Source organism: Tamandua tetradactyla, chromosome 8 (assembly GCF_023851605.1).
Source record: "Tamandua tetradactyla isolate mTamTet1 chromosome 8, mTamTet1.pri, whole genome shotgun sequence".
Taxonomy (NCBI): domain Eukaryota; kingdom Metazoa; phylum Chordata; class Mammalia; order Pilosa; family Myrmecophagidae; genus Tamandua; species Tamandua tetradactyla.
Window position 1 is genome coordinate 24,890,579 of NC_135334.1, and position 24,048 is coordinate 24,914,626.

A 24,048-nucleotide genomic window follows, 5' to 3' on the forward strand; every position below is an offset into this window, starting at 1 on the left:
AAACAACTCAATAAAAAATTAGCTAAAAATGTTTAACAGGTACTTCACAAAGAATAGATACAAATGGCTAGCAATCATCTTAAATGATGATCAGCATCATTAGTCATTAGGGAAAAGCAAATTAAAACTACACAATGAAACACTGAACAGAATGACTAAAATTAAAGAGAAATAGTGTACATGTTGATAAGAATTTGGAGCAACAGGAATTCTCATATACAGCTGGGAGGAAAGTAAAATTGTACAAACACTGGAAAATGTTTTTCATTTCTTTAAAAAGTTATATATACCCCTATTATACATAAAATATAGCAATAGCCTCACTAATGTCTATCCTGCAGTGTCTCTAGCAAATCTGAAATAGGAAGCATGTGCAAGGATGCTCACTGCAGTATTGCTTGTAACTGAGTAAGTGGAATGAGTTTGGCCCTCATCAAGGGACTAAAAAACTGCCATTTGTTCATACAGTGAAATACTAGAAAAGAATTTCAATGAGTGGACTATATCCACATCTAGAGGAACAAATCTCAAGAACACCATGTTGAGTTAAAAAAAAAAAAAGCTTGTTACAAAAGGATATGTATTTACTGTCTATAGATAAACACATAAATTGTCAAAAGCACCAAATATGAGTGTAAATTGCACAAATTTCAGTATAGTGGATACTTATGGGGTAGAAGAGAGGGGAGAAAAGATGCAGGCCAGGTGTTACTCATATCTGAAATATTTTATTTCTTCTAAAAAATAGAAAACTGAGGCAAATATTGCAATCTGTTAACTTCTGTTTTATTTCAGTCATGGGAACACATGTACTTTAGTTTCCCCATTGCTAAAGCAAATACCCTTCAACGCCTTGGCTTAAACAGTGGGAATTCATTGGCTCACAATTTTGAGGCTAAGAGAAGTCCAAGCAAAGGCATCATCAAGGCTATTCTTTCCGGGACTGGCTGCCAGTGATCCTTGGTCCTGGGCTCCTCTGTCACATGACAATGTACATGGCGGCCTCTCCTGGCCCCTCCCTTCTCCCCTGGGTTCCCTTCGCTTTCAGCTTCTGGCTGCTCCCTCTATTGCTTTTTTTTTTTCTTTTGGGTATCTGAGACCATCCCTGTAAGGCCTTTGGGGATAGGATTAAGGCCCATCCTGGACCCACCTCATTTGAAGTAACCTTATCAAAATGTCCTATTTAAAAGGGTTCACACCCACAGGAATGGATTAAATTTAAGAATACATTTTTCTGGGGCACATAGCTCCAAACCACCACAATAAGTGTCTTCTATATTTTGAAATTTTCTCTGCTTTTATGTTTCATAGCATAAACTAGGAAGTGATTGGCCTGCCCTTCAAAAAGAGGGTGAGTGCAGGCAAAGGATTTGGTTTGCTGAGCCTCACTCTTGGGAATTCAAGAAGAAAGCAAGTGCCAGGCAGCTTCCACTGTGCTCCCAGAAAGGAGTCAGAAGATATACCCCAGAGATCATGCCAGAGAGAATGGTGTTAGATTTGAGAAACTGTGCAGCCTCCTGCATTTGGTAGCTGTCACTTCCACTTCAGTTCCTGACAGCAATCAGCAATAAAAACCTCAGAACCAAAAAGCCCTACAGACTTGTCTTCAGGAGCAGCAGGGAAGTTGGAGCTGGGAAGATTGTTTCACTCTGCAGCTAGATTTGGAGAGCTAGAGCCCCAGGCAATAGAATGGATATGGCCTCAGTGAAAGAGATAAGGGAAGCAGAAGGAGACTTTGGTGTGGGAAAGAAGCAGAAGAAGTGAGCTGCCTGAGGCCAGAAAGGGCCTGTAAATCCACAGACCCCTGAAATGCCCTTATATATAATTAACTTTCCATGGGCACTTACCATTGTCTCCCTCTGCATCTTGCCCTGCTGAGATATTTCTGCACTCTTTGGAGAGCTGATCCAACACAACAGTTTCTCAGTTCCTTGACCTTCACCAAAATGCTTCCACTATTATATAATTACATTGTTTCATATATATATATATATATTTATGAAGATATATTCCTGTTATCGTCTGGCTTTTCTCTTAAACTGAAAATTTTAAAGCCAGAGGCCTGGTCTCTGCCAAAACAATTGTTTCAGCCCTTTAACTTCTTAATTCCTATTGTAATTGTTCTTCAACCCTACTGGTGTCTCCAGTCCCTTGAATCCCCCATTTTCCTTTCATCCACCAGTTCCCTTTTAATTTCATTCTTTTCTTATCAACCATTAAAACCACAATTGTTTAGCTGAATTATTCACTTGCAACCTCGATTATTTTGCTTCCACTTTCTTATATGGTACCCTCTCCAAATCCAATCTTCAATCTTCCTTCCATGCCCCTAAAACTGTATGACTGAGTACAGCTGAAGAAAATTGTACAATCACACAAATTAAGATTACTAGAACTTTGGAGTTTCCAATATGAGCTGGACTTTCAATTCTGATTAGCAAACTTTCCCTTTGCTTCTTGTTCAACTCACCCCAACATTTCCTTAGAGTATATGAGTGAACTATACCCACCTCTAACCCTAGAAAAGGAATGGTTAGTAATCTCTATAATCATATGACATTTCCATTCAGTCTTTACCATTCCTTTCTCCAGACATATATAAACCTGCATATACATATATATGTGTGTGCATATAAACATGCATATATATATGAGTATATAGGTTATATATAGCCTTCACTTCATATATATATAGCCTTCACTTCTCCTATACTTCATAACTCACTGCTTTCACCATTTTACTAAACTCTGGCAAAAGTCACCAGTGACCTATATTCAGTAAGTTTGCTTTTTCTGTCCTTTCTTACTTGTATTACAGCAGTATTTGATACTGTTGATCACTCCTCCCCCAACCACCACTTTCTGGGAGTAATCCACTTACTTGTTGTCCCCTATGTCATCTACTCCTGGAGTTTCTACCTCTAACTCTTCATGCTCAGTGTCCTCTAATTGGGTCTTGTTAAATGTTGATCTCTCTGGCCCTTGACCTTGACTCTCTTCTCTTCTCAGTCTACGAACTCTTCCTGGGTAATTGTAGTGACTGAACCTATTCCCATGGTTTTAACTACAACTTTAGTCCCAACAATTACAAAAATCTGTTTCCAACTCAGATTTCCCTTCCTCAAATCTTCATACACAACTCCTTACTGGATGTCTCCCACAGCATTTCAAATCAATATGTCCAAGGTTGCAGCCTGCAAAATTATCTTTTCCTCCTGAATGCTCGGTTTTGCTTGGTGGAACCCCTACCCAATGCATGGAAGTTGGCTTCTCCTTCTCCCTCTGTTACATACAGTGAAAAGCCAATTCCTCTCTATTACACCTAAGCATTTCTTGAAAGAGGTGAAAGAGTGTGGTGGCAGGAGAATGGTCCCTTGAGCCAACTTATAAGAGTTTGAATGTGGGCTTTGCCACCTCCAATTGGTAACCTTAGTTAAGTTACCTATTTTTTCTGTCCTCCAATTTCCTCATATATGAATTGGGAATTATAACAGTAGTAATACTTCATAGGGTTGTTGCAAGATCATTATTTTTTTATTAATATGCCCTTGACACTTTCACAGCCACTACCCCATTTCAGGGATTTATCGATTCATCTTCTGCTACCTGGGCTTTTTGGCCATTTTCTTCTTTCAAGAAGGCTTCGGATCCTAAGCTCAGGTTTTGGTACCCAGACCTTGGAGTGGGAGTGGTCAAGTTTTTCTCATAGCAGAGAGGCATTAAACCAAGGGATGCAGGCTATTTGGCTCCTGTGTGAGGCCAAGTTAGAAGCAAGAGAAAATCAAGAGACCTCAAGAGAGGAAAACGGCAAGAACTGAATCTGAAGGAAAGTGCTGGCAACCCAGAATGGGTAGAGACAAGCAGAGAGTGTTTGGAGATAGAGCCCGAGAGATTCCAAATGTAAAAATGCAAATAGCACAAAGAGATGAAATACTTTAGAGCAATCCTAACTCAGTGCTTTGCAACCCATGCTGTATATCAATACAAACTGGGAATCATGTAAAAAATACTGAAGTGTAGGCCCAGTTCCAGACAAATTTAATCAGAATTTTTAGGATTGAGCTCTGAGCTTTTTTTTTTTTTAAATTCCACAAGCAATTCTAATGCGTGGCATGTGGCTAGGGTTGAGAACCACTATTCTAACGAGTTTCCTAATTCTGATCACTTACCTATTCAACACAGAGAGAGAGAGAGAGAGAGAGAGAGAGAGAGTTTTCACTTATTTTTCTTAAGGCAAAACTAGTCATGTCATTATCTGTCTCAATAGCCCTTCAGTGGCTCCCCATCACTGCACAGGACAAAATCCCAGTTCCTTAACATGTAAAACCTTTCCTATATACTTGTTTACATCACACTGGTTTTTGAGAGCCCATTAAGCAAATCTTTTCCCAGTTCTGTGTTAAGTGACATCACATTGGTAGTTTTTAAAATACTTTTTATCTTGAAATAATTTCAGACTTATAGGACATCTGCAAAAATAATACCAAATACATATAGACAATTTCAAAATATCTCCCACCCAGATACACAGATGCAATAAACTTTTAGCGTTTTGCTACATTTGGTGTATCAATCTGTCTATGTGTATGTATAATCTATCTAATCTATCTGTATCTGTATGTCTATCTGCATCTATTTTCTAAACATTTGAAAGTAAGTTGTATGTAACATTCTCCTTAAATACTCAATACTTCCAGGTATATTCTCTAAGAATAAAGATACTTATGTAACTGTCTTAAATACAGTTATCAAGTTTAAGAAATTTGACACTGATATAAAGCTTACAATCTATATTCCAATTTTTTCGTATGTTCCAATAATTCCTTTCCCCCCTCCACTATTAGATCTAGTCCAGTATTATCTATTGTATGTACTTGCCATTTCTCTTTAGTCACTCTTTTTTTATATTGCAGAAACAAATATACAATATAAACTTTTTCATCTCAACCACTCCCAAGCATACCATTCAGAGGAATTAATCATATTCCTGATATGACACTATACTCACTTTCCCAGCATACCAAACACAAAACTTACGCCCATTATGTATTAACTCCCCATTTCTACCCCATCCCCTGCACCTGGTAACCTAAACTCAACATTTTGTCCCTATGAATTTGCATATTACAACTATTTTATATAAGTGTAATCATACAATATCTGCCCCTTTGTGTCTAGCTTATTTTACTCATTATGATGTCTTCAGTGTTCATCTATGTAGTAGCATGTAGCAGAACTGCATTCCTTTTTAAGGCTGAGGGATAGTCCATTGTTTGTATTTATCACATTTTATTTATCCTTTCATCTGCTAGTGGATATTTGGGTTGCTTCCACCTTTTGGCTATCATGAATAATGTTGCCATGGACATTAGTGTACAAATATCTACCTAAATACCTAGTTTCAACTCTTTTGGGTACATACCTAAAAGTGAGATTGCCAGGTCAAATGGTAGTTCTATGTTTAACTTGTTGAGGAACTGCCAAAACATTCTCTACAGCAGTTGCACCATTTTACATTCCTTGCTAACAAGGTAGGGTTCTTATTTCTCTGTATCCCTGTCAGCACTTGCATTTTTGTTTTTTACTTCCATTCTAATAAGTGTGAGGTGGTATGTTGTTGTGGTTTTATTTCACATTTTTTCTAATGACTAATAATGGTCAACATCATTTCATGTGCTTATTACCCATTTATATCTTCTTTGAAGAAATGTTTATTCAAGTCTTTTCCCCATTTCTAAATCAGACTTTTTGCCTTTTTTGTTAAGTTGCAGCAGTTCTTTATATATTCTGGATATATAAAGCCCTTGTCAGATATATGGCTTGCAATTATTTACTCTCGTTCTGTGGTTGTCTTTTCACTTTCTTTATGATGTCCTTTCGTACACCAATGCCTTTAATTTTGATAAAAGTCCAATTTATCTTTTTTTATTTTGTTGCTTGTGGTTTTCGTGTAAAGTGTAAGTATATGATGCCTAATAAAAGGTCCAAAAGATATTTCCTTAAGTTTTCTTCTAAAAGTTTTATAGTTTCAGCTCTTATTTTTAGGTTGTTGATCTATTAATTTTTTATTACAGTGTGGAGATAGGTATCCACTTTCATTCTTTTCTGTGTGGTTATTCAGTTTTCCCAGAACTGTTTGTTGAAAATACTGTTCTTTCCCCATTGACTGAACTTAACACCCCTGTCAAACTCAATTGGTCCATAGATATATGAGTTTATTTCTTAACTCTCAATTCTGTTCCATGGTCTATATATCTGTCCTTGTGCCAGCACAACACTGTTTTGAGTACTGTAACCTTTAATAAATTTTGAAATTGGGCAGTGTGAGCTCTTCAACTTTGTTCTTTTTCAAGCTGGTTTTGGCTATTGGGGGTTGCTTGCGCTTCCATATGTATTTGATGATTAGCCTTTCTGCTTCTGTGAAGAAGGCTTTTAGAATTGTTATTGAGATTGTGTTAAATCTGTAAATATCCTTGGGTAGCATTTGCATCTTAATGAATTTCATTAGTGTCTTTCATTAGTGATTTGTAGTTTTCCGCATACAAGTTCTTTACATCCTTGGTAAAATTTATTCCTAGATATTTTGTTCTCTTAGTTTTTATTGTAAATGGAATTGTTTTCATTATTTCCTTTTCAGATGGCTCCTTGCTGGTGCATAGAAACGTCATAGATTTTTCTGTACTGATCCTGTATCCTTCCACTTTGCTGAATTCATGTATAAGCTTTAGTAGCTTTCTTGTAAATTCTTCTGGATTTCGTACATATAGGATCATTTTATTTGCAAATAGGAATAGTTTTACATCTTCGTTTCCAATTTTGAGGTCTTTAATAAATAAAATAAATAAAAATAAAAATAAAATTTCTTTTTCTTGTTTAATTTCTCTCGCTAACGCTTCTAGCATTATGTTGAAAACAGTGGTAATAGCAGGCATCCTTGTTTTGTTCCTGATCTAAGGGGGAAAGCTATCAGTCTTTCATCACTGAGTGTGATGCTAGCTATGGGTTTTCCATATATATCCTTTATCATGGTCAGGAAGTTCTCTTCTATTCCTTTCTTTTTAAGTGGTTTTTTTTTTCTGATCAAGAAATGGTACTGGATTTTGTCAAGTCTTTTCTGTATCAATTGAGATATGTGTTTTTTTTTTTCTTTCATTCTATTAACATGGTGTATAACACTGATTGACTTTCTTGTGTTGAACTACCCTTGTGTTCTTGGAATAAATCCCACTCAATCATGGTGTATATTGTTTTTCATGTATATTGCATTCAGTTTGCCAGTATTTTTTTTTTTTTGGATATTTGTATCTATATTTATAAGGGATATTGGTCTATAATTTTATTTTCTTGTGATATCTCTAACTGTCTTTGGTATTAGGAGGAAACTATGAAGCTAACCTCATAGAATGAGTTAGGAAGATTTCCTGTCTGTTCAGTTTTTGGAGAAGTGTTTGAGAAATGTTGATATTAATTCTCTTTGGAACATTTGGTAAAGTTCACCAATGAAGCCATATGGCTTTAGACTTTTCTTTGTTGGGAGGGTTTTGATTATTGACTCAATCTCTTTATTTGTTACTCGTCTGTTTAGATCTTTATTTCTTCTTGAAACAGTTTAAGTTGTTTGTATGTTTCTGGAAATTTATCCATTTCATCTAGATGTTTTAATTTGTCAGTGTATAGTTGTTCATAATATCTACTTATAATCCTTTTTTTATTTCTGTAAATTCAGTAATACAGCCCCCCTTTCATTTTTGCTTTTTGTTATTTGTGTCCACTCTTTCTTTTTCTTTATCAGTCTAGCTAAAGATTTGCCAATTTTATTGATCTGAAAAATTCTTTGAAAAAAGAATCAAATTTTGGTTTTGTGATTCTCTCTAGTTTTTTATTTTCTATTTTGTTTATGCAAGTTCCAATCTTTATTATTTCATTACTTACGCTCACTTTGAGGTTGGCTTGTTCTCCTTTTCAGTTTCTTCAGGTGTAAGGTTTGGTCACTGATTTGAGGTTTTTCTTCACTTTGAACGTATTTAAAGCTAAAAATTTCCTTCTGAGTACTGTCTTTACTGCATTCCATAAGTTTTAGTATATTGTGTTCTTGTTTTAATTTGTCTCAAGATACTTCCTAATTTCCCTTGTGATTTCTTCCTTGACCCATTGGTTGTTTGATAGAGTATTTTTGAATTTCCATATAATTGGGAATTATCCAGTTATCTATCTGTTATTGATTTCTGGCTTCATTACATTGTCATCGGAGAAGGTACATTGTATGATTTAAATCATTTAAAATTTATTGAAACTTCCTTTGTGACCTGAAAGATGGTACCTTCCAGAGAATGAACTGCAGGCACTTGAGAAGAACTAAGTATCCTGCTGTTGTTGGATTGATGTTCTATGTAAATACCAGATCTACTTGGTTTATCGTAATGTTCATGTTCTCTATTTCTTTATTGATCTTTCTGTCTAGATGTTCTACCAATTATTGAAAGTCATGTATTAAAGTTTTCTACTATTAATGTAGAACCATCTATTTCTTTCTTCAAATTATTCAGATCTGTTCATGTTTGTTTCATATATATTAGGACACTATTTTTAGGTGCATATATGTTTATAATACAATATTCTCTTGATAAGTAACCTTTTTATAAATATGTAGTGCACTTCTTTGTTCCTTTTAACAGTTTTAACTTAAAGTCTATTTCATATAATCTGTGTATAGCCACACCTCTCTTTTTAGTAAATATTTGCATGGAATATTTCTTGTATCCATTCACTTTCAACACACATTCACTTTCAACCTACTTGTGTCTTTGAATTTAAGATGAGACTCTTGTAAACAGTGTATAGTTGGGTCATGCTTTTTAATATGTTTTTATTGTGAAAATAGCATATATATAAAAAAGCAATAAATATCGAAGTACATTTTAAGAAGTAGCTATAGAACAAATTTCAAAGTATGGTATAGGTTACAGTTCCATAATTCTAGGAATTTCTTTCTAATTGCTCTAAGACACAGGAGACTGAAAACAAATATCAATATAATGATTCGGTAGCCATACTCATTTGTTAAATCCTGTCTTCTCTGTTACAACTTTTCCCTCTCACTTGATCTTTCTCTCAATCTTTAGGGATATTTAGGCAATGATTATTCTAACTTCTTCATGTTGAAAAGGGGTGTCAACATGATGGGGAAGGGAAAATGCAAGTGGTTGATGCTCTTGAAGAGACTGTTAACTTTGAGTTTCAGGGTTTATCTGGCCTAGGAACTATTTGTAGGTTTTAAGTTTCTCAAAAATAAATTCAGCGTGTGAAACTTTTATAGAGTCTCAGCTAGAGCCCTGGCTGTTCTTTAGGGTTTACAGGAATACTGTTGGTTGGGGCTTGGCATACCATGGCAATTATCACTAGCTAGCTGAAGCTTGCAAAGGATTAACCTCCAGAATAGCTTCTTGACTATATTTGAAATCTCTTAGTCACTCATACCTTATTTTTTAAATTTCTTTCCCCCCTTTTGGACCAGAAGACATTGTCAATTGTACGATGATGCAGGCTCATCCCTGGCCAGGCTCATCCCTGGGAGTCTTGCCCCATAGAGAGGGTACTTATTTTACTTGCAGAGTTGGGCTTAGAGAGAGAGAACACGTCTGAGCCACAAAAGAGGTTCTCTGGAAGTAACTTTTAGTCATAATTATAGTTAGACTTAGTTAGCTTCTCCATTACACAAATAAGTTTCTTAAGAGCAAGCGTTGTGCATAATGTCCAAAGTCAATAGTCCATGCCTCTCATTATCCTCACTTGGTTGTATAATATCAACACTCACAATTTTAGACAATTTTCATTGCTCCCAAGAGAAAAATAAACATACCCTCACTAAATAGAAAATCCCAACCATCCCTTAACTCCTTTCATTTCCCCCTTATTATTTATCCCTGGTGTTGCTGTGGTACTGTTGATATTTTCCTGTTAAACATAGCCAACGCCATGCAAATAGCACTTTCCCCCTATACCTGATATTATTTATTCTTTGAACAAGTTTCATAGTTTTCAAGTAGTTCTTGCAAGAACTCATTTATATTTGCAACGTTACTCGGTGGGATATATGGCTCTAAACAACCCCTTTCAATCATATTCACCTTCACTATGACAATATTACTTATAGACCCACTAATGAACTGCCTTCACTTCTATCCACTCCCTTACATTTCAGTTCAACCTCATTAGCAAATCATTCACCCATCTCTAGCTTCCCTGTATTTCTAGGTCCTCTATATTCTGTAATTTAAGCCTCTGTGTTTACCTTTACCAAGGTCATAAAAGTGAATCATACAGTATCTATTCTTTTGTTTCTGGCTTATTTCACTCAGCATTATGTTCTCAAGTTTCACCCATGTTGTCATACGCTTCAGGACCTCACTTTGTCTTATTGCTGCATAATATTCCATCGTATGTATATACCACATTTTGTTTATCTGCTTATCTGTTCATGGGCACATGGGTTGTTTCCATCTTCCGGCAATTGTGAGTAATACTGCTATGAGCATCGGTATGCAAATCTATGTTCATGTCCCTACTTTCGGCTCTTCTGAGCATATACTGACAAGTGGAATTGCTGGGTCATAGGGCTACGTGATATTTAGTTTTCTAAAGAACTGCCAAACTGTCTTCCATAGTGGCTGCACCATTGTACAGTCCCAATAGCAGTGCATAAGTGTCCCAATTTCTCCACATCCTTTTCAACATTTGTAGTTTCCTGTCTGTTTAATAGCCATTCCTTTAGGTGTAAGGCAGTATCTCATCGTAGTCTTAATCTGCATTTCCTTTATAGCCAATGAAAATGAGCATCTCTTCATGTGCATTTTAGTCATCTGTGTTTGCTCTTTGGAAAAATGTCTATTCATATCTTTAGCCCATTTTATATTTGGGTCGTTTGTTCTTTTGTTGTTGAGTTGCATGATTTCTTTATGTATACAGGATATCAAACCTTTATCCGATGTGTGATTATCAAATATTTTCTCACATTGTGTTGGCTGTCTCTGCAACTTTTTGGCAAAGTCTTTTGAGGCACAAAAGCATTTGATTTGAGGGGTTCCCACTTATCTACTTTTCTTTCATTGCATCTGCTCCGAGTGTAAAGTTTAGGAAGCTACCTCCCATTACTAGGTCTTGAAGATGTTTCCTTGTATTTTCTTCTAAGAGCTTTATGGTACTGGATCATATATTTAGGTTTTTGGTCCACTTTGACTTAATTTTTGTATAGGGCGTAAGGTAAGGGTCCTCTTTCACTCTTATAGCTATTGATATCCAGTTCTCCCATGCCCATTTGTTCCAGTTCAGTTCTCCCATGCCCATTTGTCCCAGTTCAGTGGATCTGGGGGCCTTGTCAAGGATAAGTTGACCGTGGATTTGGTGATCTATTTCTGTATTCTCAATTAAATTCCTTTGGTCAGTATTGCTATCTCTGTGCCACTACTGTGCTGTTTTGATCACTGTGACATTATAATAAGTCTTAAAATCAGGAAATTTTAGTCCTCTCATCTTGCTCTTCTTTTTTAGGGTATTTTAGCAATTCAAGGTCTTTTCCCTTTCAAATGAATTTGGTAACTAGCTTTTCCAAGTCTTCAGAGTAGGTTGTTGGAATTTTGATTGGTATAGCATTGAATCTGTAGATCAATTTAGATAGAATTGACACCTCATTTATTCTTCTTATTCATGAACACAAAATGTCTTTCCACTTATTTAAATCTTTGATTTCTTTTAGCAATGTTATGTAGTTTTCTGTGTACAGGTCTTTTACATCCCTGGGTAAGTTTATTCTTATAAACCTCATTCTTTTAGGTGCTATTTTGAATGGAGTTTTTCTTTAATTATCTCCTCAGTTTGGTCATTACTTGTGCATAGAAACATTACTGATTTCTGCGCATTGATCTTATATCCTGCCACTTTGCTAAATTTGTTTATTAGCTGAAGAAGCTTTGTCAAAGGTTTCTCAGGATTTTTCAAGTACAGTATCATGTCATCTGCAAACAATGAAAGTTTTACTTCTTCCTTTCCAATTTGGATGCCTTTTATTTCTTTTTCCTGCCTGATTGCTCTAGGTAGAACTTTTAATACAATATTGAATAATAGTGGTGACAGAATGATAGTCATTCCCATTCTTGGGAGAAGGGTTCAGTCTCTCACCATTGAGTACAATACTTGCTGTGAGTTTTTCATATATGTCTTTTATCATATTGAGGAAATTTCCTCTGATTCCTATCTTTTTAAGGATTTTTTTCTTTATTAAAAAAGGATGTTGGATGTTTTTTCAGCATCAATTGATATGATCATGTGATTTTTCTCTTTCACATTGTTAATGTGCTATATTACATTGATTGATTTTCTTGTGTAGAACAACCCTTGCATTCCTGGGATAAACCCCACTTGGTCATGGTGTTTAATTCTCTTAATGTGTCATTGGATTTGATTTGTTATTCTGTTGAGAATTTTTGCATCTATACTCATTAGGGAGATTGACCTGCAGTTTTCCTTTCTTATTGCGTCTTTACCTGGTTTTGGCATTAGAGTGGTGTTAGCATCGTAAAATAAGTTATGTTCCTTTTTCCTCCATTTTTTGGAAAAGGTTGAGCAGAATTGGTATTCTTTTTGTAATGTTTAATAAAATTCTCCTGTGAAGTCATCTGACCCAGGGCTTTTCTTTGTAGGAAGATTTTTGTTGACTGATGAATCCCTTTACTTGTGGTAGATTTGTTGAGATCTTCTATTTCTTTGGGAATCAGTGTAGCTTGTTTGTGTTTTGAGGAATTTGTCCATTCCATTTAAGTTGTCTAGTTTGTTGGCATGTAGTTGTTCATAGTATCCTTTTATTATTATTATTTTTATTTCTTCAGGGACTATGGTAATGATACCCCTCTTATTTCTGATTTTATTTTCATCCTCACTCTTTCTTTAATTTGTCAGCCTAGTTAAGGGTCTATTGATTTTATTGATTTTCTCAAATAACCAACTTTTGGTTTTATTGCTTCTTTCTATTATTCTCTTGTTCTCCCATTCATTTAATTCTGTTTTGATCTTTGTTATTTCTCTTCTTCTATTTGCTTTGGGATTAGTTTGCTGCTGTTTGTTTGTTTCTTCAGGTAACAGTTAAGTCGTCAATTTTTGCTCTTTCTTCTTTTTTAATATAGGCATTTAGGGCAGTAAATTTCCTCCAGCACTGCCTTTGCTGCATCCCATAAGTTCTGATATATTATATTCTCATTTTCATTCATTTCTAGATATTTACTGACTTCTCTATTAATTTCTTCTTTGACCCACTGATTGTTTAAGAGTGTATTATTTAATATCCATGTATTTGTGAAAGTTCTGGTTCTTTGGTGGAGTTATTGTTTTCCAGTTTCATTTCATTGTGATCAGAGAAATTTCTTTGAATAATTCAAATCTTTTAAAATTTACTAAGAGCTATTTGAACCCCAGCATATGATCTATCCTGGAGAATGTTCCATGAGCACTAAAGAAGAAAGTATATCCTGGTGTTCTGGGGTGTAATGGTCTAAATATGTCTGTTAGGTCTAATTTGTTTATCACATTGTTTAGGTTCTCTATTTCCTTATTGATCTTCTGTCCGGTTGCTCTATCTATAGAAAAGAGTGGTGTACTGAAGTCTTCCACTAATATTGTTGAAACATCTATTGCTCCTTCACTTTTGCCAATGTTTGCCCCATGTACTTTGGAGCTTCTTGATTGGGTGCATAAACATTTATGACTGTTGTTTCTTCTTGGTGGATTATTGTTTTATTAATATCCTTCCTTGCATCTTATGACATATTTTCATTTAAAGTCTATTTTGTCTGACAACAGTAAAGCTACTCATGTTTTCTTTTGGTTACAGCTTGTATAGAATACCTTTTTCCATTCATTCACTTTCAAGCTATTTGTATCTTTGGGTCTAAGATGATTCTCTTGTAAACATTTTATAAATGGATCGTATTTCTTAAACCATTCTGCCAATCTATATCTTTTAATTGGTGAATTTAGTCCATTCAGATTCAAAGTTTTAATGTAAAGGCAGTTCTTGAGGGTGGTGTGATGGTGGCGCAGTGCAGAGTTCTTGCCTGCCATGCTGTAGACCTGAGTTCAATTCCCCGTGCATTCCCATGCAGATAAAAGGGGCAGTTCTTGACTCTACCATCTTATCCTTTGGTTTTCATTTGTCAGATCTGTATATTTTTCCTCTTTTTTTTTTATCCTTTAAGTTACCCTCACTGGTACTCTTCAATTCTATGCCCTCCTTTACACCTCCCTCTCTTGTCTTTCTTTTTCAGCTGACAGAGCTCCTGTTAGCAGGGCTGGACTCTTGTTTATAAATTCTATCAGCATTTGTTTGTCTTTGAAAATTTTAATTTCTCCCTCACTTTTGAAGGAAAACTTTGCTGGATAAAGAATTCTTGGCCATAAGTCTTTCTTTTTCAGTATCTGAAGTATATCATACCACTGCTTTCTTGCCTCCATAGTGCCCGTGAGTAGTTCAAACCCAGTCTTACGTGGTTTCCCTTTTACATGGTGAGTCACTTTTCTCTTGCTGGTTTCAAGATTTTCTGCTTCTCTTCAACATCTGACAGACTGGTTAGCATGTGTCTTGGAGTAGGCCTATTCGGATTTATTCTATTTAGAGTTACTGAGCCTCTCTGATTTGAGAACGTGTGTCTATTATAAGGGTAGGGAAGTTTTCCCCAATTATCTCCTCAAATAAGCTTCCTGTCCCTTTACTCTTCTTTCTCCTTCTGGAACACCAAATGATCCTTACATTTGTGTACTTCATGTTGTCCATAATTTCCTTGTGAGCCAATTAAAATCTTCCATTTTTTTCACCCTTTCTTCTTTTGCACATTTTTATTTGATTGTCCTATCCTCTAGTTTGATTATTCCTTCTTCTGCCTCTTCAAATCTGCTGTCGCGTGGCTCTAGTGTATTTTTAAATTTGATCTACCCTCTCTTTCATTTACATAAGATCTGTCATTTTTCTACTTATTCGTTCAAATTCTTCTTTATGTTCTTCTCACGTTTTTTGACCCTAGAGTCTAGTGTCTGAACTCTTTATGGCTTTAGCCAGCCCACTGAATTTATTTAGGAGATCTGCATGAGCATCTTTGATTTGTTGTTCCAAATTCTGTGTCTCCTCTCGTGTTTTAATTGGTCATTTGGCTGGGTCGCATTTTCTTGCACCTTTTCCACTGTGTGACTTTCTGCTAACTTTGTGGCATTTGATTATCTTGATAAAGTTATTTTGGAAGTTGATTTCCTTCACTAGTCTAAGATGTTTGCAGTTGCTTGGGTTGGATTGAGGTTCTCCTTTTGTCAGTGATCCCCACCAAACCAGGGCTGGGACCACACGGAGGAGGTACGACTCTAACTGAAGCTCTGTTAAAGGCTAGGCACAAAGGCAGTTTGCCAGACTGTACTTTCTGCATCTTCCCAGCAGATGGTGCCTTTGGGCCACCTCTTTCCCTCAGGCCCATCTCTCCCTAACTAAATCAACTGGCTTGGCCGGGACCCAACCAGGTGAAAATCCAGTCAGGGCTGCAAATCTTCATGCACGCTGAGTGCTGCCAACCTTGGGGTTCAGGTGTGGGTACTGTGCACCTTGGCGGAAAATCTCCTTGTGGGCATGATGGTTCTGGGTGTCCCCAGGCCCCCACATGGAATTATCTTGGGCTGTGTGACTGAGTATTTCAACTATCCCTGCCCATAATCAGCAGTGCAGCTGGCTCCCTCATCTCTGCCTCTCCGCTCATGCATGCCATGAGTGTGGAGAAAAGATAGAGGTACTAGGACTCAGGGAATCTCTTTTGCTGACCAATTGTCAGATTACCTCTGCCCTGTGTCCTCCCTTCCTCTTGAGGAGAAGGCCTCCCAGTCTTGGTCAAAAGCAGGCTCCCTCAGCAGCCTGCCTCTGGGGTCAGGGCTGGGCACTGTGTCCTGGCAGCAAGGTCTCTGTGCATGGCTATACCAAGTCTGCTGGCCTCCAGGTTCCCCATGGGAGCTCCCAGCTGTGGTGCAGAGAGGGAAGATCTCCCAAGCTAGCTCTGGAAGTAGGCAGGAGGCAGGAATGCACCACCCCTTTGGCACCTGCTCCTGCCTGAGGGGTGCAGTCTGCCCCAGGTGCAGTCGTGACCGAATAAACTCACCCTGTCCTCTCAATCATGATTTCTCTTTCATCCGGGTCATCCCTGTATAATGTATGAGTCCCCCTCCGGTCACTCGTCCCCTGGAACTGCCATCTCTGTTGTTCTCCTGCCATTTCTGTCATTGTTCCACGGAGCCTATCCTGCTTTGCCATCTTCTCAGAAGCCTTCAGGCTTTTAAATATATTCTGCCTATCTCTGCCTTTTGACTAGAGTGTTCAAATTTCTTTAAGATTTAAAGAAACTATTGATAATGTAGGACTTTCCTCTGTCATTTTGTTACTCAGTTTTACAAATCTTATACCTTTTTTTTTGTCCCTCAGTTCTTCCATTACTGACTACCTTGTATTTAGTTAATCTTTCATAATAAACCCTGTAGAATCCATTCTCATTCCTCCTGTGCATATATTTCAGACTTTTTTTTAAAATTCAACACCTAAATCTGTAACAGTCCTTTTTGGCTTGACACCAACATAACATGGATCGCATACACAGATTGTGTTACTATACCTTTCTATCACCTCCACTTCTGTGTAGTTATTATCACAAATTACATATTTATATGAGTCTTAACCATTGATTTATCATTACTTCTTATGAATTTGTATTTTAGATCATGATGGGAATAAAAAGCCAAGTTACAAACAAAAATACAATAGCACTGGTGCTTATATTAACCCGTGTCATTACTTTTTTTTTTTCCGTGTCATTACTTTTAACAGAAATCTTTATTCATGCAGCTTCAGTCTATTGTCTTGTGTCCTTTCCTTTTAACTGGAAGAACTCCCTTTGGCATTTCTTGTAGGGCCAGTCTAATGGTGATAAACTCCTCAGCTTTTGCTTATCTGGGAATGTAATAAACTCTCCCTCATCTGTAAAAGACAAGTTTGTCAGATATAGATTTCTAAGCTGGCAATTGTTTTCTTTCAGCACTTTAAGTATGTCATCCTACTGCCTTCTTGCCTCCATGGTTTTTGATGAGGAATTGGTGCTTACACTTAACTTTATTGAGGATCCCTTTTACATGATGTGTTGTTTCTCTCTTATGGCTTCAGATTTTTTACTTTATTAGTATTTTTGTGTGTGTGATTATAAAGTTATCCCTTCCACATCGCAGGGGCTAGGGGCACAGCACCCTGCAATCTGGAAAATCTGCCTAAATTTTTTCAAAATTTCAGGAAACTCTGTAGTTGCCTTTTGATTGACAAATTCTGCCTCTCCTATCACATATATATTGTGTAAAACATAAGTTAACATACTATAAATATAAGTTTAGGGCGGGCCATGGTGGCTCACTGGCAGAGTTCTCACCTGCCATGCAGGAGACCTGGGTTCGATTCCCGGTACCTGCCCATGTTTAAAATATATATATGTATTTTATATATACATACATATTTATAAATAAGTTTACTATGAGTAATGCAAGTAATTTAAAAACCTTTTTAAAAATTTTTCAAACCAGAATTTGCTGGCCTGAAAATCTGTATGGGTAGAATCTTCACCTTCATTTTCCTTTGGGGAATCATATAAGGACTTAGTTTTTTCTTGTAGGATGCCAGAGTCTACTGGAATACCTTTTTTATAACAATCCTGCACCAAAGAGAATGTTTATTCTATATGTAGATCCTGTGGTTTATGCAAATGTTTTGTAGTTGTTGATGTAGCTGCAGCAACGGCTTTGTGGATTTTTTCATGGGTCATAAGTGACATCCACAAAACTTCCCCCAAATTTCTTTTAATTTCTTGCACTGACCTGCAATATATTTAAGCCACAATGGGGAAAGTTGTGATGTGGAAGGGATAACTGTAATATGTTGCAGTGCGGTACCATTTGGGTTTACCTTATTTATTGAGCTTCTTGGATGGGTATATTCTTGTCTTTCATTAAATTTGAAAAAATTTAAGCTATTATATCTTCAAATGCTCTTCCTGCACTTTTCTCTCTTTCTTTTCTTTCTGACACACCCACAATATATATATTGATATCCTTGATGGTGTTTCACAAGTTTCTCAGGTTCTGTACACTTTTCTTCATGCTTTTTACTTTATGCTCCCCAAATTAAATGATTTCAATAGTCTTATCTTCAAGTTTACTGATTCATTCTTCTGCTAGCTCCAATCTGCTTTTTGAATTTCTCTAGGTAATTTTTAATTTCTGTTACAGTGTATTCAACTCTGTTGGTCCCTTTTTATGATTTCTAGCTCTTCTTTCATATTTCCCTTGTGTTCATCTATCATTTTCTTGGTTTCCTTTTATTCTTTGTCCATGTTTTCCTTTAGCTTTTTGAACATATTTATAACCATTTTTAAAAAGCCTTTTTCGGGTATGTCCTAGGTCTTTTTCTCCGTGCTGGTGGTTTTTAATGCTTTCCCTGCTCCTTCGTATGGCCATGATTTCTTGCCTTGTGATCTTCTGTTACAACCTAGACATTTTGATATTTTAATATGTTATCTCTGGATCTTAGACACTGAAACATCTGTTCCTAAGTTTTTATTCAGCTGTATTATAATAGAATTTCCTTGAATGCCAGAAGCTAACATAAAAGAAGAAGAAGAAGAAGAAAGAAAGAAAGAAAATGCTTTTCCCAGTCTTTGCAGATATTCCTGTGTAAGTGCTCTTCTTCAGAGATTAGTTGTCCTAATAATGACTTTAGGGAACAGTCCAAGGCAAAAGCATAGCATTCTCATGGTATTTTATGCATATGTATCTTGTCCTTGGTATGCCTACCTGGCCCTAGGAATTCCCCCATTATACATGGACATGAATATACCCATTCATCTAGGAAATAGTATTTTTCATGGTTCTAGATCCCATACTGTATCTTCCACAGTCAACAGTCCTGTGACGCAGGCAGCTGTCTGTTTGCCTACAGGCTTCTTGTAAAAAAAATTCTGAGAGCCATCTCTATGCCTAGGGCAAGTTATAGGATGGTCTTCTGCAACTTATGCCCTAGTTTGGTCCTTCATACTGCTACCAGACAGCATGACATGGATAAATAGGAACCTTAGTGTATGCACAAAGTTTACTCTGTCCCTTCAGAAGTGGGACCAGGAGCCTGCACTGGGAATGCTGACTAGCTCCATGCCAGATGAGATCATGGGGGAAAGGCCAGCAGGGGCACTACAAAGTTCTACCATTGTTTCGTTTTTTGTTTTTTGTTTTTTTTTGCATGGGCAGGCACCAGGAATTGAACCCGGGTCTCTGGCATGGCAGGCAAGAATTCCGCCTGCTGAGCCAACGTGGCCTGCCCAGATTCTATTATTTTTAGTTGCCTTTTTCTTGGTTGGCACTTGCCCTTTTACTGTAGCCATTTAACCATTTTCTGGAACTTTGAGAAAGATGGTTTTGGCAGTTTTTGTTTGTTGCTTAAAGTTTCTGTCAGGGGATGGAGTCCTGGAGTTTTCTCACTCTGCTGTGTTTATTGGTAGCTTTATATCAGTCATGGTGGGAATATTTACACCATAGAAATTGGCAAATGATACAAATAAGGACTTTTTTTCCCTCCAAAGAGCCAAATGCCAACAATTTTCTGGCTCAGCTCTGTTTTCTTCCACCTTTTTCCATATTGAAATATTAGACAACTTGAAGTTTCTAGGACATGGTTTTTCAGACATTCTTTCTTTTCCTTATAATGCATTTTTTTTCCTTTTTAAAACATGCATACTTCAAATATCAACTTGAACATCAACCTCTCTGTGAATCTTTTCTAGCCCACTCAAAGTGGATCTTTTCCTTCTTTGTTACCATTGCACATTATTGACTTGATTAATGATTATTTTGCCAGATCTGATAACCCACATTGTTTGTGTACAAACATAGTTTTCTGCCTCAATAGATCATGAGTGCCTCCATGTTAAGGTTGATAGTGCCTGGCACATGGCAGACACTCAATAATTATTTCTTAAATGAATGGATGGATGGCTGAATGGAAGCATGATTGGGTAAACTTGATTGGAGAAAAATATTCAAAAGAGAGAATATCTTAGAAAAATACTGAAAAGTCTCATTTTGAAGAATATTTAATACCAGATTTGTACTTCATCTCATAGTGAATGGAAAACCACTGAAGATTTTCTGATAAGGGAAGTGAGCTATAAAAAGCAGGTTTTAGGATGTTTAGTCTGACAGCAGAGTTTAGGATAAACCTGAGAAGAGAAACCTGAGGCAAAAAAAATCTCTGCTACGGTCTGAGGGGATCAGAGCTTTAGGCAAGAATGTAGAATCAGAGTTGAGCTAACAAGATGCACATCTACCAGTGTGGGTTGTGTCCAGAAGAGAATGAATGTGATAATGAGAATCCCAGAAATAATATGAAGAATTTGGTTTGCTTGCCCTGCAGCACAGAAAATGTAGGGAGGCGTGATGAATCTAAATCTTTGATGACCACTCCCGGGAGAATAGGAATTAGCCAAGTTACTTCTATGTTCTGTCTTGCTCAGAGGACAGCGCTAAGACAAATATAAGAAGAATTTTATATCAATTAAACATGCCTAAAAATGAAACAGTCTACCTAAAGAAGTAGTGAATTCTATGTCACAGGAAATTATCAAGCAAGGTGTTTGATGTGGTTGCTAAAAAGGTGATTCAAGAATTAGTAGAGGTAATCTTTCCAAGCATTGAAATTCTGTGATTTTTGTGATGGTTTTAGTCCCAGTGACTATGAGTTAAGAGTGCATTTCCAGGAACTACGTCCAGTAATTGGTTTTCCTGGGTGTAAAGCTGAGATTTCTTGAGGCCAGAACTACACTCGGAATATTGGGCCTCCAAGCCCAGGACTCTACCATACCTTACAGCAATCCCACAGAAGGAGAGTCAGAGTCAAAGGTGGTGGCTACTCTGGGTTAAGAAGTCTCTAGGCCCTCACTAACCTCAGGAGACTTGAATGGAATGTGAGAAGGTGTCAGAAGATCATCAAGAAAACATCCTCGCTTCTCAAATGTTCAACCTACAGGGGCTCTTTCTTAGTCTCAGAAAATGACCCCAACAACCTCTCTTTCTAATAATGGGTCTTCCTCAAATTATTTTTTCTCCAGCTTAAAATTTCTTCTGCCTTTACCCCTTCAAATACCTTCTCTCTTGCCATGATATGTTTCTCCATACGTGTTCTTTTTTAAAAAAAAAAATTTGTATTGACAAATCTTCACACACACACACACACACACACACACACACAGCCCATACATGATGTCCAACCAATGGCTCACAATCTCATCACATAGTTGTGTATTCATTACCATGATCATTTTTTAGAACATTTGCATCATTCCAGAGAAAGAAATAAAAAGAAAAAACTCATACATCCCATAGACCTTACCCCTCCCTCTCATTGACCACTAATATTTTCATCTACCCAATTTATTTTACCCCTCACCCCCCCCATTATTTGTTTATTTTTTATCCATATTTTTTTACTCATCTGTCCATACCCTGGATAAAAGGGGTATCAGGCACAAGGTTTTCACAATCACACAGTCAAATTCCACACATGTTCTTGATCTCATTTATCTTCTCCCCTTCTGGAACATTTCTCCATCTCTCTTGAGAGCCAATCTTTCCTTTCTACTGGCACAAAACATTTAGTTTTCTTTATCCTGGAACAAAAAGTTTTAAAACTACTACTCTACCTCTGTCCACCACTCAGATTTTTGAAGAGAGTGTTCTACTTTTGCTGCCCTTGACCATTGGCTATGTCCTTGTGCCGCGTCTCTTCCTTGCATTCCAGCTTGGGCCCCCAAGTGCTCTCTTTTTTTTTTTTTTATTTTTTTATTTTATTTTTTTTTATTAATTAAAAAAAGAATTAACAAAACAATTAGAAATCATTCCAATCTACATGTACAATCAGTAATTCTTAATAACATCACATAGTTGCATATTCATCATTTCTTAGTACATTTGCATCGATTTAGAAAAAGAAATAAAAAGACAACAGAATAAGAATTAAAACAATAATAGAAAGAAAAAAAAACAAAAACAAAAAACCTATACCTCACATGCAGCTTCATTCAGTGTTTTAACATAATTGCATTACAATTGGGTAGTATTGTGCTGTCCATTTCTGAGTTTTTATATCCAGTCCCGTTGTACAGTCTGTATCCCTTCATCTCCAATTATCCCTTCTCTTTTTTCTTTTTTTTTTTAATTAACGGAAAAAAAGAAATTAACCCAACATTTAGAGATCATACCATTCTACACATGCAATCATTAATTCTTAACATCATCACATAGATGCATGATCATCATTTCTTAGTACATTTGCATTGGTTTAGAAGAACTAGTGCTCTCTTGATTGATGCTGAGTAACATAACAGAAAGAGTCAGAAAAATCTTGAGGTTCAGTTTCTGGGTCCTCACTTTCTTAATCACATTTGTTAGGAGCATCAGAGGATCTAATAGATGAGGAGAAGGTCCTGCCTCCAAACTGAAAAGCACTATATAGATGACAGATGATGGCGTTATTGAAACTGCTGTCCCAAAGATGACCCTGATCACCTGTTGGCATGGCCTTTCCTCAGTTCCTAATTTCTCGATTTCTGGACCACATTTGAATGAGCTGGCCATGTCCTCCTTGGTGAAACTTATTTCCATGGTTTTCTTTCCATTCATTTCTAGGAAATTAACATCTCTTCTTCAGTTCCCTCTACATTGTTCCTACTGCTACAATCTGCATTCCTTTATGTGCTCCTCCCTTTTCTGCTGTTACTCCTTTACTTAGAATCATGCTCTCGATCTCTCCCAAGGATCTACCTATCTCCTGTTGGCGTACAACTAGCTCAGACTTCTCTTCCGATCTTTGGTCCCAGGTTTACGGTCCTGCTGGACTTCTTATCTGGTTTTCCCACCACGATCTCAAACTCTTCATTGTTGTTGCAAGATAAGTAAGTATATCTTTGTAAAGCAATTTGGAAAGGCCAAATGCTGAATGGTTATTAGCAAGGGAGTGCACTTACCATGAGGGACCATCCTCAAAATTCCAACTGGGGAGAAGAGCCTCTTTTATTTAAACTTATTAAAAATTATAGCATCTGCATGCTGGGTAGATTTTTGTATATTATTAAGGCATTTTGTGGACTGACAGCCACTTGTTATTATACATCTCTCTGAGTTCTAGATTCTTGATTTTTGAAGGTAACAGTGGCCAAATTCTTTAAGCTGACCTCCTGAGCCCCTCCCAAAGTCTCCTTGATGGGCAACCCAAGTAATCATCAAAGATAAATGAGAACAAATCTTATCAAGTGGCCATTTCCTGGTCTGAACCAAGGGAACCACCCATCTGGCCTGGGTATTCTGTCTTTCTAGAAAATTCCGAGTCTTATCAAATGCTATAAAAACCCATTATTTATATCACAGCAACTGTGTGTAATCTTCTCATGTTATCTCCTCCTGACCTGTCTAATTTATATTAGTGGTAGATGTTTAATAAATGTAATATTTATTTCCTTGTTTCCCATTTCTCTATCAGATGATACGTGCCATGAAGGCAGGGTCTCTGTATTTTTCATTCTTATTCCACCCAAACCATGGCTTTTCCATACACACATACAAATACACACATATAAAAATGGCTCTTATATTCTAATGAGTACTTAATAGTAAAGCCAAATGAGGAAAAATAGCTAGGCTGACGGCATGGGACATCCAGTTTTAAACTTGAATTGATTAAAGGATCAAGTTGGGGGTCTTTTGCACTTAATTGTGGTCTGTGTTAGCCATATGTGTGATGGTTGCATTGAGATGCTGCAGACCCAGAGATCTTTCTCTATGCCGATCATTCTGGTTGTCTGACCCCTTTGCATTGACCAGGATCCATTCTCTACTTGCCCTTTGGTATGGCCAGATGACTATGCAACCCGAGGAGGCCACTCACACAAGCTAGTT